A 16,066-nucleotide genomic window follows, 5' to 3' on the forward strand; every position below is an offset into this window, starting at 1 on the left:
AACTTCCATTACAATGTTAAAGAGCAGTGGAGACAATGGGCAGCCTTGTCTGGTTCCTGATCTGAGTGGAAATGATTCCAATTTAACTCCATTCAATATGATATTGGCTGTGGGTTTGCTGTACATGGACTCTATCAGTTTAAGAAATGTCCCTTCTATACCGATTTTCTTAAATGTTCTGATCATGAAGGGATGCTGTATATTATCAAAAGTTTTTTCTGCATCAATCAAGAGAAACAGATGGTCTTTGTTTTTTAATTTGTTTATGTGCTGAATTATGCTTACAGATTTATGTATATTGAACCAGCCTTGAGACCCTGGGATAAAACTGACTTGGTCATGATGTATAATTTGTTTGATGTGTTGCTGGATTCTGTTTGTTAGGATCTTGTTGAATGTTTTTGCATCTATATTCATTAGTGATATTGGTCTATAATTTTCTTTTCTTGTTGGGTCTTTTCCTGGTTTGGGGATCAGGGTGATGTTTGTTTCACAGAACGTGTTGGGTAGTCTTCCTTCTTTTTCTACATTTTGGAACAGGTTGAGTAATATAGGTGCTAGTTCCTCTTTAAAGGTTTCGTAGAATTCTGACGTGAAGCCATCTTGTCCCGGGCTTTTCTTTTTAGGGAGATTTTGTATGGTTGATGCTATTTCAGAACTTGATATTGGCCTGTTCAACATTTCCACTTGATTCTGGCTATGTCTTGGAAGGTGACATGCTTCCAAGTGTTGGTCAATTTCCTTCGGATTTTCATATTTCTGAGAATAAAATTTCTTGTAATATTCATTAAGGATTTTTGAATTTCTGAGCAGTCTGTTTTTATTTCATCTTTGTTGTTTCAGATTTATGAAATTAGAGAGTTTACTTTTTTTTCCTAGTTAGATAAGCCAAAGATTTATCTATTTTATTGGCCTTTTCAAAAAACCAACTTTTTGATTTATTGATCTGTTGTATAATTTTTTTGTTTTCAATTTCATTTAATTCTGCTCTGATTTTGGTTATTTCTTTCCTTCTACTGGGTTTGGGGTTGGAATGTTCTTCCTTTTCCAGTTGCTTGAGATGTCTCATTAAGTTGTTCACTTCCTCTCTTTCTGTTCTCTTGAGGAAGGCTTGCAGTGCTATAAATTTCCTGTTTAGGACTGCCTTTGTGGTATCCCAGAGGTTCTGATAACTCATGTCTTCATTGTCATTTTGTTCCAAAAATTTTGCAATGTTTTTCTTAATCTCATCTCTGACCCAGCTATCATTCAGCATAAGTTTATTTAATTTCCATGTTTTTGTATGAGTATCCAGATTCCTGTTGTTACTGAGTTCAAGTTTTATTTCATGGTGGTCTGAGAAGATACAAGGAATAATTTCTATTCCTTTAAATTTACTGAGTTTAGACCTGTGACCTAATATGTGATAGCTTTTGGAGTATGTTCTGTGGGCTGATGAGAAGTATGTGTATTCAGTTTTGTTGGGATGAAATGTTCTGTAGATGTCTGATAAATCCAAATGTTGGATGGTTAGGTTTAAATCTAAAATTTCTTTGTTCAGCTTCTTATTGGAGGATCTATTCAACACTGTCAAAGGAGTTTTGAAATCTCTGACTATTATGGAGCTGGAGCAGTTCAAGTTGCTCATGTCTGTTAGAGTTTCTCTTATAAATTGAGGCACATTCTGGTTGGGTGCATAGATATTAATAATTGAAATCTCATCATATTGAGTATTACCCTTAACAAATATGAAGTGACCATTCTTATCTTTCCTTACTTTTGTTGGTTTAAAGCCTATTGTTTCTGAAATAGCATTGCAACTCCTGCTTTTTTCTGATTACCATTTGCGTGAAATATGGATGGCCATCCTTTCATCCTGAGTCTATATTTATCTTTTAAGGTAAGATGTGACTCTTGTATGCAGCAAATATCTGGCCTGAGTTTTGTATCCAGTCAGCTAACCTGTGCCTCTTTAGAGGACAGTTTAAGCCGTTCACATTATTGGAGAATATTTATTAGTCTGGTAAAATTTTGGGTATCAAGTTTTTCAAAAGTCCAGTGGACATTTTTAATCCCTTTGCCACTGTGGAAGTTGGAGTTTGATCAAAGTTTCTGAGTGAGTTTACTTGTGTGTTAGAGGATTGGGCTTGTCATTATAGAGGATAGGTCTGAGAATATCCTGATCAACTAATTTGGTTATGGCAAATTTCTTCAACATGATGGCTGTTTTGTCACTTTGTTGTTGAGTTATAGAGTTCTTTATATATTCTGGATATCACACCTTTATCAGAAATATGATTCCCAAATATTTTCTCTCATTCTGTCTGCTGTCTCCTCTGCACATCAATTTTGGCTTTTGATGAACACACATTTTTGTTTTTATTTTTCAATTTCTGGCCGGGGCTGCGTTTGAATCCACCACCTCAGGCATTTTGGGCCAGCACTTTAGTCCTTTGAGTCACAGGTGCTGCCCTGAACACTCATTTTAAGTTTTGATGAAATCTTATTATCCATTTTCTTCTTTGGCTGTTTGTGATTTTGGTACTACATAGAATAAACTGTTACCTAATTTAAAGATATTTATCTATCCCTATGTTTAGTTGAGATGTTTGTGGTGTCAACACTTATATGTGTATCTTTGATTTTTTAAATTTTTTGATGAAATCATAAACATATATCATGTATACATTAATGCATTTATGGGGTACATTATGCTTATTTCATATAGAATTAGAAATACTTATATCATCTAATTTACTTAATTATTGTGTTAAGACATTTATATTCCATACTAATAAATCCGACATGTACCCTTGCATTATTCACCATAGGTGTGATCCCACCATTCCCGCTCTCTCTATCTTACCCCCTCCCCTCCCATCCTACCCTCCACCCACCTTCATCTTGGGCTATAGTTGTGATCTATTCTTCATATGAAAGTGTGAGTGGTTGTAAATTGGTTTCATAATAGTACTGAGTACATTGGGTATTTTTTCTTCCATTCTTAGTGATATGATAGTAGGATATGTTCCAGCTCCATCTATGTAAATATAAAAGAGGTTAAGTCTCCATCTTCTTTTAAGGCTACACAATATTCCCTGGTATAAATATACCACAATTTATTAATCCATTCATGGGTTGATGGGGACTTGGGCTTCTTCCATGACATGGCTATTATGAATTGAGCTGCAATGAATAATCTGGTGCAAATATTTTTGTCGTAAAGTGATTTTTGGACTTTTGGATATATACCTAGTAGAGGAATTGCGGTATCAAATGGCAGGTCTACTTTTAAATCCCTGAGTATTCTCCATACTTCTTTCCAAAAGGGAATTATTAGCTTGCACTCCAACCAGCAGTGCAGAAGTGTTCTACTTTCCCCACATACACAACAACATTTGCAGTTCTGGGATTTTGTTATGTGAGCCACTCTTACGGGAGTTAGATGATACCTCAAAGTGGTTTTGATTTGCATTTCTCTGATGATTATAGATGACAAACATTTTCACATGTCTATAGGCCATGCACCTTCAGAGAAGCTTCTGTTCAAGTTCCTTGCCATAACGAAATGGGATTACTTCTTTTTGTTCTTATTAATAAGTTTGACATCTCTGTAAATTCTGGTTATCAAACCTTTGTCAGAAGCATAACCTGCAAATAACCTCTTCCATTCTGAGGGCTGTCTGCTTGCTTTACTTACAGAAGCTTTTTAATTTGATAAGATCCCAGTAATGTATTTTTGGTGTTGCTTCAATTGTCTGGGGGGTGGGGGTTCTCCTCATAAAGCATTCTACCAGGCCAATTTAATCAAGTGTTTCTCCTGTACTGTCTTTATAGTTTCATGTCTTAAGTTTAAAGAATCTTTATAGTTTCATGTCTTAAGTTTAAATATTTTATCCACTGAGAGTCAATTTTTGTTAATGGTGAGAGGTATGGGTCAAGTTTCTGTCTTCTACAAGTCGCCAGCCAATTCCCCCAGCACCATTTGTTAAACAGGGATTCTTTCCCCAAATTTACATTTATTTTTTTTTCCTTTTTTTAATTTGTATTAAATCATAGCTGTGTACATTAATATGATCATGGGGCACCATACACTTGGTTCATAGATCGTTTGACACATTTTCATCACACTAGTTAACATAGCTTTCATAGCATTTTCTTAGGTATTTTGCTGAGACCTTTACATTCTACATTTACTAGGATTCACATATACCCTTGTAAGATGCACCACAGGTGTAATCCCATTAATCCCGCTCACTCCACCTTCCTCCCCCCTCCCTCCCCTCCCTTTCCCCCTTCTCCCTATTCTTAGATTGTAACTGGGTTATAGCTTTCATGTGAAGGTCCTACATTAGTTTCATAATAAGGGTTAGTACATTGGGTACTTTTTCTTCCATTCTTGAGACACTTTACTAAGAAGAATATGTTCCAGCTCCATCCATGTAAACATGAAAGCAGTAAAGTCTCCATCTTTTTTAAGGCTGCATAATATTCCATGGTGTACTTATACCACAATTTATTAATCCATTTGTGGATCGATGGGCACTTGGGCTTTTTCCATGACTTAGCAATTATGAATTGGGCTGCAATAAACATTCTGATACAAATATCTTTGTTATGGTGTGATTTTTGGTCTTCTGGGTATATGCCCAGTAGAGGGATGACAGGATTGAATGGCAGATCTATTTTTAGATCTCTAAGTGTTCTCCATATCTCTTTGCAAAAGGAATGTATTAATTTGCATTCCCACCAGCAGTGCAAAAGTGTTCCCTTTTCGCCACATCCACGCCAACATCTCTGGTCTTGGGATTTTGGGATATAGGCTAGTCTCACTGGAGTTAGATGATATCTCAAAGTAGTTTTGATTTGCATTTCTCTGATGAATAAAGATGATGAGCATTTTTTCATGTCTGAAGGCCGTGCGCCTGTCTTCTTCAGAGAAGTTTCTTTTCAAGTCCCTTGCCCAGCCTGCGATGGGATCCCTTGTTCTTTTCTTGCCAATGCGTTTGAGTTCTCTGTGGATTCTGGTTATTAAAACTTTGTCGGAGACATTACCTGCAAATATGTTCTCCCATTCTGAGGGCTGTTTGTTTGCTTTACTTACTGTGTTCTTGCCTGTGCAGAGGCTTTTTAGTTTGATCAAGTTCCAATAGCGTATTTTTGAAGCAGCTTCAATTGCCCAGGGGGTCCTTCTCATAAAAAACTCGCCCAACCCAATTTCTTCAAGGGTTTTCCCGGCACTCTCTTCTAGTATTTTTATAGTTTCATGTCTTAGGTTGAAATCTTTAATCCAGTGAGAGTCTATGTTAGTTAATGTTGAGAGGTGTGGGTCCACTTTCAGTCCTCTACCGGTTGCCAGTCATTTCACCCAGCACCATTTGTTAAATAGGGAATCTTTTCCCCACTGAATGTTTTTAATTGGCTTGTCAAAGATTAAATAATGGTAATTAGCTCAATTCATCTCTTGGTTCTCTATTCTGTTCCACACATCTACTTCTCTGTTTTTGTGCCAGTACCATGCTGTTTTGATCACTATTAATTTGTAGTATAGTCTGAGGTCTGGTAGCATGATTCCTCCTGCTTTGTTTTTATTTTTGAGTAATGTCTTGGCTATTCGAGTTTTTTTCTGATTCCATACAAAACAAAGTATTGTTTTTTCAAGATCTTTAAAATATGACAGTGGAGCTTTAACGGGGATTGCGTTGAAATTATATATTGCTTTGGGTAGTATTTTAACAATGTTGATTCTTCCCAACCATGACCATGGTATATTTTTCCATTTGTTAACATTCTCAGCTATCACTTTTCTTAGAGTTTCATAGTTCTCTTTATATAGATCTTTCACGTCCTTTCTTAGACAAACTCCTAAGTATTTCATCTTCTTTGGCACTACTATGAATGGGATAGAGTCCTTAATTGTTTTTCAACTTGACTATTTTTGGTATATATAAAGGCTACCGATTTATGAATGTTGATTTTGTAACCTGAGACACTGCTGTATTCCTTGATCACTTCTAAGAGTTTTGTAGTACATTCCCTAGTATTTTCCAGATATACAATCATATCATCTGTGAAGAGTGAAAGTTTGATCTCTTCTGACCCTGTGTGGATACCCTTGATCGCCTTTTCTTCCCTAATTGTGGTGGTTGAAACTTCCATTACAATGTTAAAGAGCAATGGAGACAATGGGCAGCCTTGTCTGGTTCGTGATCTGAGTGGAAATGATTCCAATTTAACTCCATTCAATATGATATTGGCTGTGGTTTCCTGTAGATGGTTTCTATCAGTTTAAGAAATGTCCCTTCTATACCAATTTTCTTAAGTGTTCTGATCATGAGGGGATGTTGGATGTTATCAAAGGCTTTTTCTGCATCAATTGAGAGAATCATATGGTCTTTGTTTTTTAATTTGTTTATGTGCTGGATTACATTTATAAGATTTACGTATATTGAACCAGCTTTGAGATCCTGGGATAAAAACGACTTGTCATGATGTATGATTTGTGTGATATGTTGCTGGATTCTGTTTGTTAGAATCTTGTTGAATATTTTTGCATCTATATTCATTAGTGATATTGGTCTATAATTTTCTTTTCTTGTTGGGTCTTTTCCTGGTTTGGGGATCAGGGTGATGTTTGCTTCATAGAACGTGTTGGGAAGTCTTCCTTCTTTTTCTACCTTTTGGAACAGGTTGAGTAATATAGGTACTAATTCCTCTTTAAAGGTTTCGTAGAATTCTGAGGTAAAACCATCTGGTCCCAGGCTTTTCTTTTTGGGGAGATTTTGTATGCTTGATGTTATTTCCGAACTTGATATGGGCCTGTTCAATATTTCCACTTGATTTTGGTTAAGTCTTGGAAGGTGACGTCCTTCCAAGTAATGGTCATTTTCCTTCAGATTTTCGTATTTCTGAGAGGAAAGTTTCTTGTAATATTCATTAAGGATTTTTTGGATTTCTGAGGAGTCTGTTGTTATTCCGTCTTTGTTATTTCTGATTGATGAGGTTAGAGATTTTACTCTTTTTTTCCTGGTTAGGTTGGCCAACTGTTTATCTATTTTGTTGACCTTTTCAAAAAACCAGCTTTTTGATTTATTGATCTGTTGTATTATTCTTTTGTTTTCAAATTCATTTAGTTCTGCTCTGATTTTGGTTATTTCTTTTCTTCTACTGGATTTGGGGTTGGAATGTTCTTCCATTTCCAGTCTCTTGAGATGTCCCATTAAGTTGCTTACTTCCTCTGTTTCCTTTCTCCCGAGGAAGGCTTGCAGTGCTATAAATTTCCCTCTTAGAACCTCCTTTGCGGTGTCCCAGAGGTTCTGATAGTTCGTGTCTTCATTGTCATTTTGTTCCAGAAATTTGGCAATTTCCTTCTTGATCTCATCTCTGACCCAGTTATCATTCAACATAAGGTTATTTAACTTCCATGTTTTTGTATGTGTATGCAGATTCCTGTTGTTACTCAGCTCAAGTTTTATTCCATGATGATCCGAGAAGATGCATGGAATAATTTCTATTCCTTTACATTTACTGAGGTCAGACTTGTGACCTAAGATGTGATCAATTCTGGAGTAAGTTTCATGGGCTGATGAGAAGTATGTGTATTCAGTTATGTTGGGATGAAATGTTCTGTAGATGTCTGCTAAATCTAAATGCTGGATGGTTAGATTTAAATCTAGAATTTCTTTACTCAGCTTTTTGTTGAAGGATCGATCCATCACTGCCAAAGGAGTGTTAAAATCTCTGACTATTATAGAGTTGGAGGAAATCAAGTTTCTCATGTCTGTTAGAGTTTCTCTTATAAATTGAGGTGCATTCTAGTTGGGTGCATAGATATTAATAATTGAAATCTCATGATATTGAGTCTTCCCTTAACAAATAGGAAGTGACCATTTTTTTTCTTTCTTACTTTTTGGTTTAAAGCCTATTGTATCCACAAATAAAATTTCAACTCCAGCTTTTTTCTGGTTACCATTTTCCTGAAGTATGTATGACCATCCTTTCACCCTGAGTCTGTATTTGTCTTTTAAGTTAAGATGTGACTCTTGTATGCAACAAATGTCTGGCCTGAGTTTTTGTATCCAGTCAGCTAACTTATGTCTCTTTAGAGGGCAGTTTAAGCCATTCACATTAATGGAGAGTATTGATAAGTTTGGTGAAATTTGGGATATTGAGTTTTTCAAAAGTTCAGTGGGCATTTTTAATCCTTTTGCCATTGTGGAAGTTGGGGTTTGATCAGAAGTTTCTGAGTGAGTTTACTTTTGTGGTATAAGATTGGGTTCGTTATTATGGAGGATAGGTCTGAGAATATCCTGAAGATCTGGTTTGGTTATCGCAAATTTCCTTAGCATAGGTATGTCATTAAAGTATTTAATTTCTCCATCATAAATGAAACTCAGTTTAGCTCGGTACCAGATCCGGAGTTGAAGTTTATTTTGGTTGAGGAGATTAAACGTTGATGACCACTCTCTTCTGGCTTGAAAAGTTTCAGCAGAGAGATTTACAGTCATTCTAATGTTCTTCCCTTTGAAGGTAATAGATTTCTTTTGCCTGGCCGCTTTGAGAATTTTCTCCTTCATATTAACTTTAGTGAAGTTAATTATGATATGCCTGGGGAATTTCTTATTGGGGTTGAGTCGTGCTGGGGTTCTGAAGCTATCTGCTATCTGAATTTCAGGTTCTCTAGGCATGTCTGGAAAATTATCTTTCATAATTTCATGCAGAAGGGACTCTGTGCCCCGTAAGGTCACTTCATCTTTTTCAGAAATTCCTATGAGACAGATATTTGCCTTCTTCGAGTTATCCCAGAGCTCTCTGAGTGAGTGATCCATTTTTGCTCTCCATTTCTCTTCCTCTTTGGGAGTTTGGGAGCGTTCAAAGACTTTATCTTCGATGTTGGAGATCCTTTCTTCTGCTTTGTCCATTCTGTTGCTAAGGGATTCTACTTTATTTTTCATATCTTTGAGGGCTGCATATTCTTGTTTCAGTGTGTCTAAGTCTTTGGTGGTTTTGTCTTTAAATTCGTTAAATTCTTGAGGCAGCTTTTGAATTTCTCCACAAATTCCTAATTCCATTTTTTAAATCTTGTTTGCCATCCGAATTCTGAATTCGATTTCTGACATCTCAGCCAGTTGTTTGTGAATGGGATCTTTAATTACATCTGCCATATCTTTCCTTGTGGGGGTTGATCTATTCTGGTTATTCATATTACCAGAGTTTTTCCGCTGATTCCGCCCCTTGATTATTTTACTCTCTTTGATTTTCCTCTGGTGTTTTGTTGAGGACCCGTGCAGTGCTGTGGCCTGAGAAACTGGCGCCCTGTTTTGTGCAGAGGGGCTAAGTGGTTCTGACTTGTTTTCAGCTTGTTTCTATGTGACCCTTGTGAAACAGTTACTCTGGGTTGAAGTCTCAGCTGTGGAGAAATACCAGCCATTAAGTCACCCCACCCACCACAGGCAACAAATGGAAAAGGAATATCAAACCTTCCTAAAACCACACACCCAGGGCACCACCTGGATAGTCCCTAGGTGAGTGACTCAGTTCAAAATGTTCAAGTCAGTTGTCTCAGTCAGCAGCTGCCTCGGATGGGAGAGTTCAAGAGGTTCCTGGGAACTGGATCACAGGGGTCTGGTGACTGCTCTAAAATGGCTTGCTCCAGTGCTGTGTGGAGTCAAGAAGAGCCACCAGTAAATAGGTCAGTCTGGTAAGATTGATACCTCCTTCCCCGCCTTGCAGCTCTGTCACACCCAGTCGCTGCTAGCCCCACAGGGCTGTGACCCAGCCAGTTGTCTGCAGTAAGCATATACTCCAGGGTTTTGTACCTACCTAAGTCACAGGGTAGTCTGTGTCTGCTCAACTAGGACGCTATTCTCTGTCTTTATCCAGCAGGGGGTGGTGTGGCCTGTCAACCTCGGGCACTTGATGGAGGCTGGAGGTGTTCACTCAGTTCCAGCCCCACCCTTAGTTTATGTTACTGAGTGAAGGGAACAACCCTGTGGAAGTTTTTTTCTGACTTTGCCAGATTCCTCTGCAGAGGAGAGGCTGATTGAGTTCCCATACCCTTTGCCTCAGGCCCTGTCTTCGGTCCTGCGGGTTTGTATTCACAGCATAATCAGTTGTTGGCTGTAGCCTCTTAGCCTCCTTTGTCTATAGGCTGGTGATCCGCTAAGGGCCAGGTGCGTCTTAGGCTCAGTAGAGCAGTCCTCTAGATCAGCCCCACCCTGGGAATTTCCCGGCTCTGAGGATGTTTTTTCTAGTCCCCGTGTTCCACCCAGGTCGGTACCGTCTCAGGAAAACCCTTTACTCACGGGGCCTGTGTTTCTGTCCCAGGTCTGTTCCATGGTGGTTGCCATCTGAGAAGATGCTCGGCCTCATCTGGTTGCCCAGGAAGACAGGAGGAGAGGCTATGGGATATCTGGGGGTGGGCCTTGTTATTGCTGAAGACGGCTGTTGCTCTGTACCTCGGGGCACCACCGCTCCAGTGTAATTCCCTCTCAGCCGACCGTCATCTTCTCGCTCCTTTGCTACAGAGTCAGCACTGGCCAGCTGCAGTCTATACCTCTCGAGAGTTCGCCCAAGAATCTGGACTCTTGAGGGGGAAAGATCTCCAGATCACAGAGAGTGGAGGGGAGAGTTTGGAGCTCAGAGTTGCAGGTTGTAAGACCAAGCTCATTGAGACCAAATGAACAAGTAAGCAGATACAAATGTTACCAGGCACATGGGCCCATAGATGCAGAGACAGACGGAGACACATAGATATACAGGCAACAGCCACGACAACAGCAATATAAGAACAGCTGCAATAAAAATAGTGATAATCGTAAAACAATTGAAAGAAAGAAAAAAAGAGAAAAAAATGGTGTTAGAAGGAATGTTAAATGAGAAGAAAGAAGAAATTAAAATTAGAAGACATAGAAATAAAATATATATCTATATAAAAGGTAATAATAAAAAATTATTGAAATCTCCTCTAAGAAAAACGTGAGGAAAAAAGACAAAAACAAAACAAAAGAAACAAAAAAAACCCCACGAAAACCAAAACAAAACCAAACAAAAAAAAGACACACAACTCCAAAAATATTCTTGTGCGTAGAAATACACCTATAAATATCTATATGTCTGCTGTAGTGATCAACTTTCATAGGAATATATTCATACTGCGATATACTTTCTGGTCGCCAGGTGGCGCTGTGAGTGGTACCGGACTTATACCTGATTTACAGTTTATACCACTACCATGGCAACCACCTTCCATGGCCGATGGCCATTGTGGAATTTCTGTAAAAGGTTGTCACCTAAGAATTGTGCAACCTCGGCTGTTCTTTTTCCAGACAGCACTTGTGACCGACTTTCCCACTCAATGCAGGTGTCCACGCTTCCTAAGTCCCTCCACTCTGTTACGGGGTTCCCTTGCAAACTGGCGACTGCAATTGGCCATAAGGGGAGCGTTGCTGAGTTAGCGCTTTCTTTGGCGGGCTCCCAGCTCTATCTCCTGTAGCTGGTTCCCGCTGTTTGAGCATCCAAAGCCGGTCTGTGGCTTCAATAGCTTTGTGGCTCCAGACGCCAAAGCCAGGTCCTAGGCTTCAAGCCGGTTCCCGTGGTTGGAGTGCTTGGGGGACTTATTCTGAGTTTTATGGATCAGAGTTTCCCATTTGGATGGGCACCCACCAGTTCGCTGCACAGCCTGAACCGCCAGCCCCCTCCAACACCTGGGAGAAAGGTACCCGCCCTTTTGGGTAGTTCAAAATGTCTGTTTCCTGGGCAGGATCCCTTCCCTTCAATTGTCCAACAGTTTGCCCAGCTCCCCGTGGTTTTGAGTGGCTCTCCTTTCAGAAGCCTCCCTCAGTTCAGGATTATTTGTCAATTGGATTTTGTCAGCATTTAGAAGCTGCTGACGTCCGTAGGGGAGGGGCCTGCTGGCCGGCACGGCCGAGCAGGGAAGAATCTCTACAATAGAGTCTGTGATTTTAAATTACTCCTCATATATAGCAAACCGCCAGTTCGCTGGGCGTCTCCAGCTGTCTGTCCACTCCAATAATCCACATACAGGGAAGGTCCAGACCGCCTTTCCTCTCACCTGGTGGCTTGGGAGAGGTGGGCTACACCCCAAATTTACATTTTTGATGGGTTTATCAAAAATCAAATGACGATAAATGTCTGGGTTCATCACTTTGTTCTTAATTCTATTCTATATATCTACCTCTATTTTTGTGCAAATACCATACTTTTTTGATCACTATAGATTTATAGTCTAGTTTGAAGTCTGGTAGCATGATTCTTCCTGATTCGTTTTTATTTATGAGTAATGTCTTGGCTATTTGAGTTTTTTTCTGGTTCCATATAAAAGAAAGTACTGTTTTTTTCCAGATCTTTAAAGTATGCTGGTGGTGCTTTGATAGGGATTGCGTTATATTTATTAATTGCTTTGGGTAATATGGACATTTTAATGTTGATTCTTCCTAGCCATGAGCATGGAATATTTTTCCATTTGTTTATATCTTCAGCTATTTCTTTTCTCAGAGTTTTATAATTCTCTTTATAGAGATCTCTCACATCTTTTGTTAGGTAAATTCCCAAATATTTCATCTTCTTTGGCACAACTCTAAAGGTCAAAGAGCCCCTGAGTGTTTTTTTTTTTTTTTGACTATTTTTGGTATATATAAAAACTACTGATTTGTGAGTATTGATTTCATACCCTGATACACTACTGCATACCTTGATCATTTCTGAGAGTTTGTGGTTGAGTCCCTGGGGTTTTCTAGGTATAATATTATATAATCAGCAAAGAGTAAAAGTTTGATTTCCTCTGACCAAATTTGTGTACCCTGAATCACCTTCTCTTGCCTGATTATGGTGGCTAAGACTTCCATTACAACGTTAAAAAGCAATGGAGACAATGGGCAATCATGCCTGGTTCCTAATGTCAGTTGAAATGTTTTCAATTTTACTCCATTCAGTATGATATTGGCTGTGGGTTTGCTGTAGATGACCTCTATCAGTTTAAGAAAAGTCCTTTCTATGCCTATTTTCCTAAGTGATTATGAAAGGATGCTGGATATTGTCAAAAGCTTTTTCTGCATCTATTGAGAGAATCACATGGTCTTTGCTTTTTAATTTGTTTATGTAATGCATTGTATGTATAGATTTATTTATATTTAACCAACCTTCAGACCCTGGGATAAAATGTACTTGGTTATGGTATATAATTTGTTTGTTGTGTTGCTGGATTCTGTTTGCTAGGATCTTATTGAATATTTTTGCATCTATGTTCATTAAAAATATTGGTGTAGGGGCGGTGCCTGTGGCTCAGTGAGCAGGGCACCGGCCCCATATACCGAGGGTGGTGGGTTCAAACCCAACCCCGGCCAAACTGCAACAAAAAAATAGCCAGGCATTGTGGCAGGTGCCTGTAGTCCCAGCTACTCAGGAGGCTGAGGCAGGAGAATTGCTTAAGCCCAGGAGTTGGGGGTTGCTGTGAGCTGTGTGACGCCACAGCACTCTACTGAAGGGCGATAAAGTGAGACTCTGTCTCTACAAAAAAAAAAAAATATATATATATATATATATATTGGTGTATAGTTTTCTTTTCTTGTTGGGTCTTTTCCTATTTTGGGGATCGGGGTAATATTTGCTTCATAGAATGTGTTGGGAAGTATTTCTTCTTTTTTGATGTTTTGGAAAAGGTTAAGTAATATGGGTACTAGTTCCTCTTTAAAGATTTGGTAGAATTCGGATGTGAAGACATCTTGTCCCAGACTCTTCCTTTTGGGGAGATTTTATATCATTGATTCTATTTCAGTACTTGATATAGGTCTTTTCAGTATTTGCAATTCCTTCTGATTAAGTCTAGGAAGTTGGTGTGCTACCAAGTACTGGTCAATTTCTTACAGATTTTCATATTTCTGAAAATATTTTTTTGTAATATTCATTAAGAATTTTTTTGAATTCCGAGGTGTCCATTGTTCTTTTGCTTTTGTCATTTCTGATTGATGACATTATGAACTTTAATTTTCTATTTTTGATTAGCTTGGCCAAAAGTTTATCAATTTTGTTAAATTTCTCAAAAAAACAACTTTTTCATTCATTGATTTTTTGAGTAATTTTTTTATTTCCGATTCCATTTAATTCTGCTCTAATTTTACTTATTTCTTTTCTTTTTCTGGGTTTGGGGTTGGAATGTTGTTCCTTTTTCCAGTTGCTTGAGATGTCCCATTAAATTATTGACTTCCACTCTTTCTGTTCTCTTGAGGAAGGCTTGCAACTCTATAAATTTCCCTCTTAGGACTGCCTTTGCAGTATCCCACATATTCTTATAATTTGTGTCTTCATTATTGTTTTGTTCCAAAAATTTGGCAATTTCCTTCTTCCATTTCATCTATGACCCAGCTATTGTTCAGTATAAGATTATTTAGTTTCCATGTCTTTGTATGAATATGCAGATGCCTATTATTGGTGAGTTCAACTTTTATTGCATAATGTTCTGAGAAAATACATTGAATAATTTCTATACTTTCAAATTGGCTGAGGTTATACTTGTGACTTAAGATGTGATCAATTTTGGAGGATGAACCATGGGCTGATGAGAAGAATGTGTATTCAGTTTTGTTAGGATGAAATGTTTTTGTTTATGAAGTGAGTATATGATGCCCCATAATCATATCATTGTATACAGTTATGATTTAATAAAAAAATTAAAAAAAAAAGAAATGTTTTGTAGATGTCTGTTAGATTCAATTGTTTTATGGTGAAGTTTAAGTCCAAAATTGATTTGCTTAGTTTCTTATTGGAGGATCTATCCAACACTGGAAAAGGGGTGTTAAAATCTCCAACTATTATGGTGCTGGAAGGTATTAAATTGCTCTTGTCTTTTACGGTCTCCCTTATAAATTGAGGCACATTCTACTTGGGCACATAAATGTTAATAATTGACATCTCATCATGTTGAGAGTTTCCCTTAAGAAATATGAAGCAACCATCCTTGTCTTTATTTACTTTTGTTGGTTTAAAACCTAGTGTATCTGCAAATAAAATTGCCACCCCTGATTTCTTCTGATTTTAGTTTGCCTGGATTACAGATGTCCATCCCTTCACCCTGAGTCTATATTTATCCTTTAAGGTAAAATGAGATTCTTGTATGCATCATATATATGGCCTGAGTTTTTGTATCCAGTCAGCCAACGTGTGCCTCTGAAGAGGACAGTTTAAGCGGTTCACATTAATTGAGAATATTGACAAGCCTGTTACTATTTTGGGTGTCAATGTTTTCAAAAGTCTAGTGGACATTTTGAATCTTTTAACCACTTTGGAAATTGGGTTTTGGTCAAGAATTTCAGAGTGAGTTTACTTTGGTGGTAGAGCATCATGCTGGTCATTATGGAGGATGGGTCTGAGGATATCTTGAAGAGCTGGTTTGGTTATGGCAAATTTCTTCAACGTGTGTATGTCATTAAAGTATTTAACTTCACCATCATAAATGAAGCTCAATTTAGCTGGATACAGGATCCTGGGCTGAAAGTTGTTTTGTTTTAGGAGATTGAAAGTCAGTGACCATCCTCTTCTGGCTTGAAAAGTTTCAGCAGAGAGTTCGGCAGTCATTCTAGTATTCTTCCCCTTGTAGGTTATGATTTTCTTATGTGTGGCCTCTTGCAGGATTTTCTCCTTACTATTAACTTTGGTGAAATTAATTATAATGTGTGCAGAAAAGCTTTATTTGGATTGATTTGTGTTGGGGTTCTGAAAATGTTTGTGATCTGAATTTCAGCATCTCTTGCCATACTTGGGAAGTTCTCCTCAATTATCTCTTTGAGTAGAGCATCCGTGCCTCTCAGACCATCCTCTTCTCCTTCACTGATTCGTATGAGGTTAATGTTTGTTCTTTTGTAGTGGTCCCACAATTCTCTTAGAGAATGATCCATTTTTTGCTCTCCACTTCTCTTCCTCTTTGAACATTTGGGAGTGTTCAAAAGTTTTGTCTTCAATGTCAGAGATCCTTTCTTCTGCCTGCTCTATTCTGTCACTGAGGGTTTCTACTGTGTTTCTCAGATATTTGAGGGCTGCAAGTTATTGCCTCATTGTGTCAAAATCTTTGATG

This window comes from Nycticebus coucang, chromosome X, assembly GCF_027406575.1.
Source record: "Nycticebus coucang isolate mNycCou1 chromosome X, mNycCou1.pri, whole genome shotgun sequence".
Taxonomy (NCBI): Eukaryota; Metazoa; Chordata; class Mammalia; order Primates; family Lorisidae; genus Nycticebus; species Nycticebus coucang.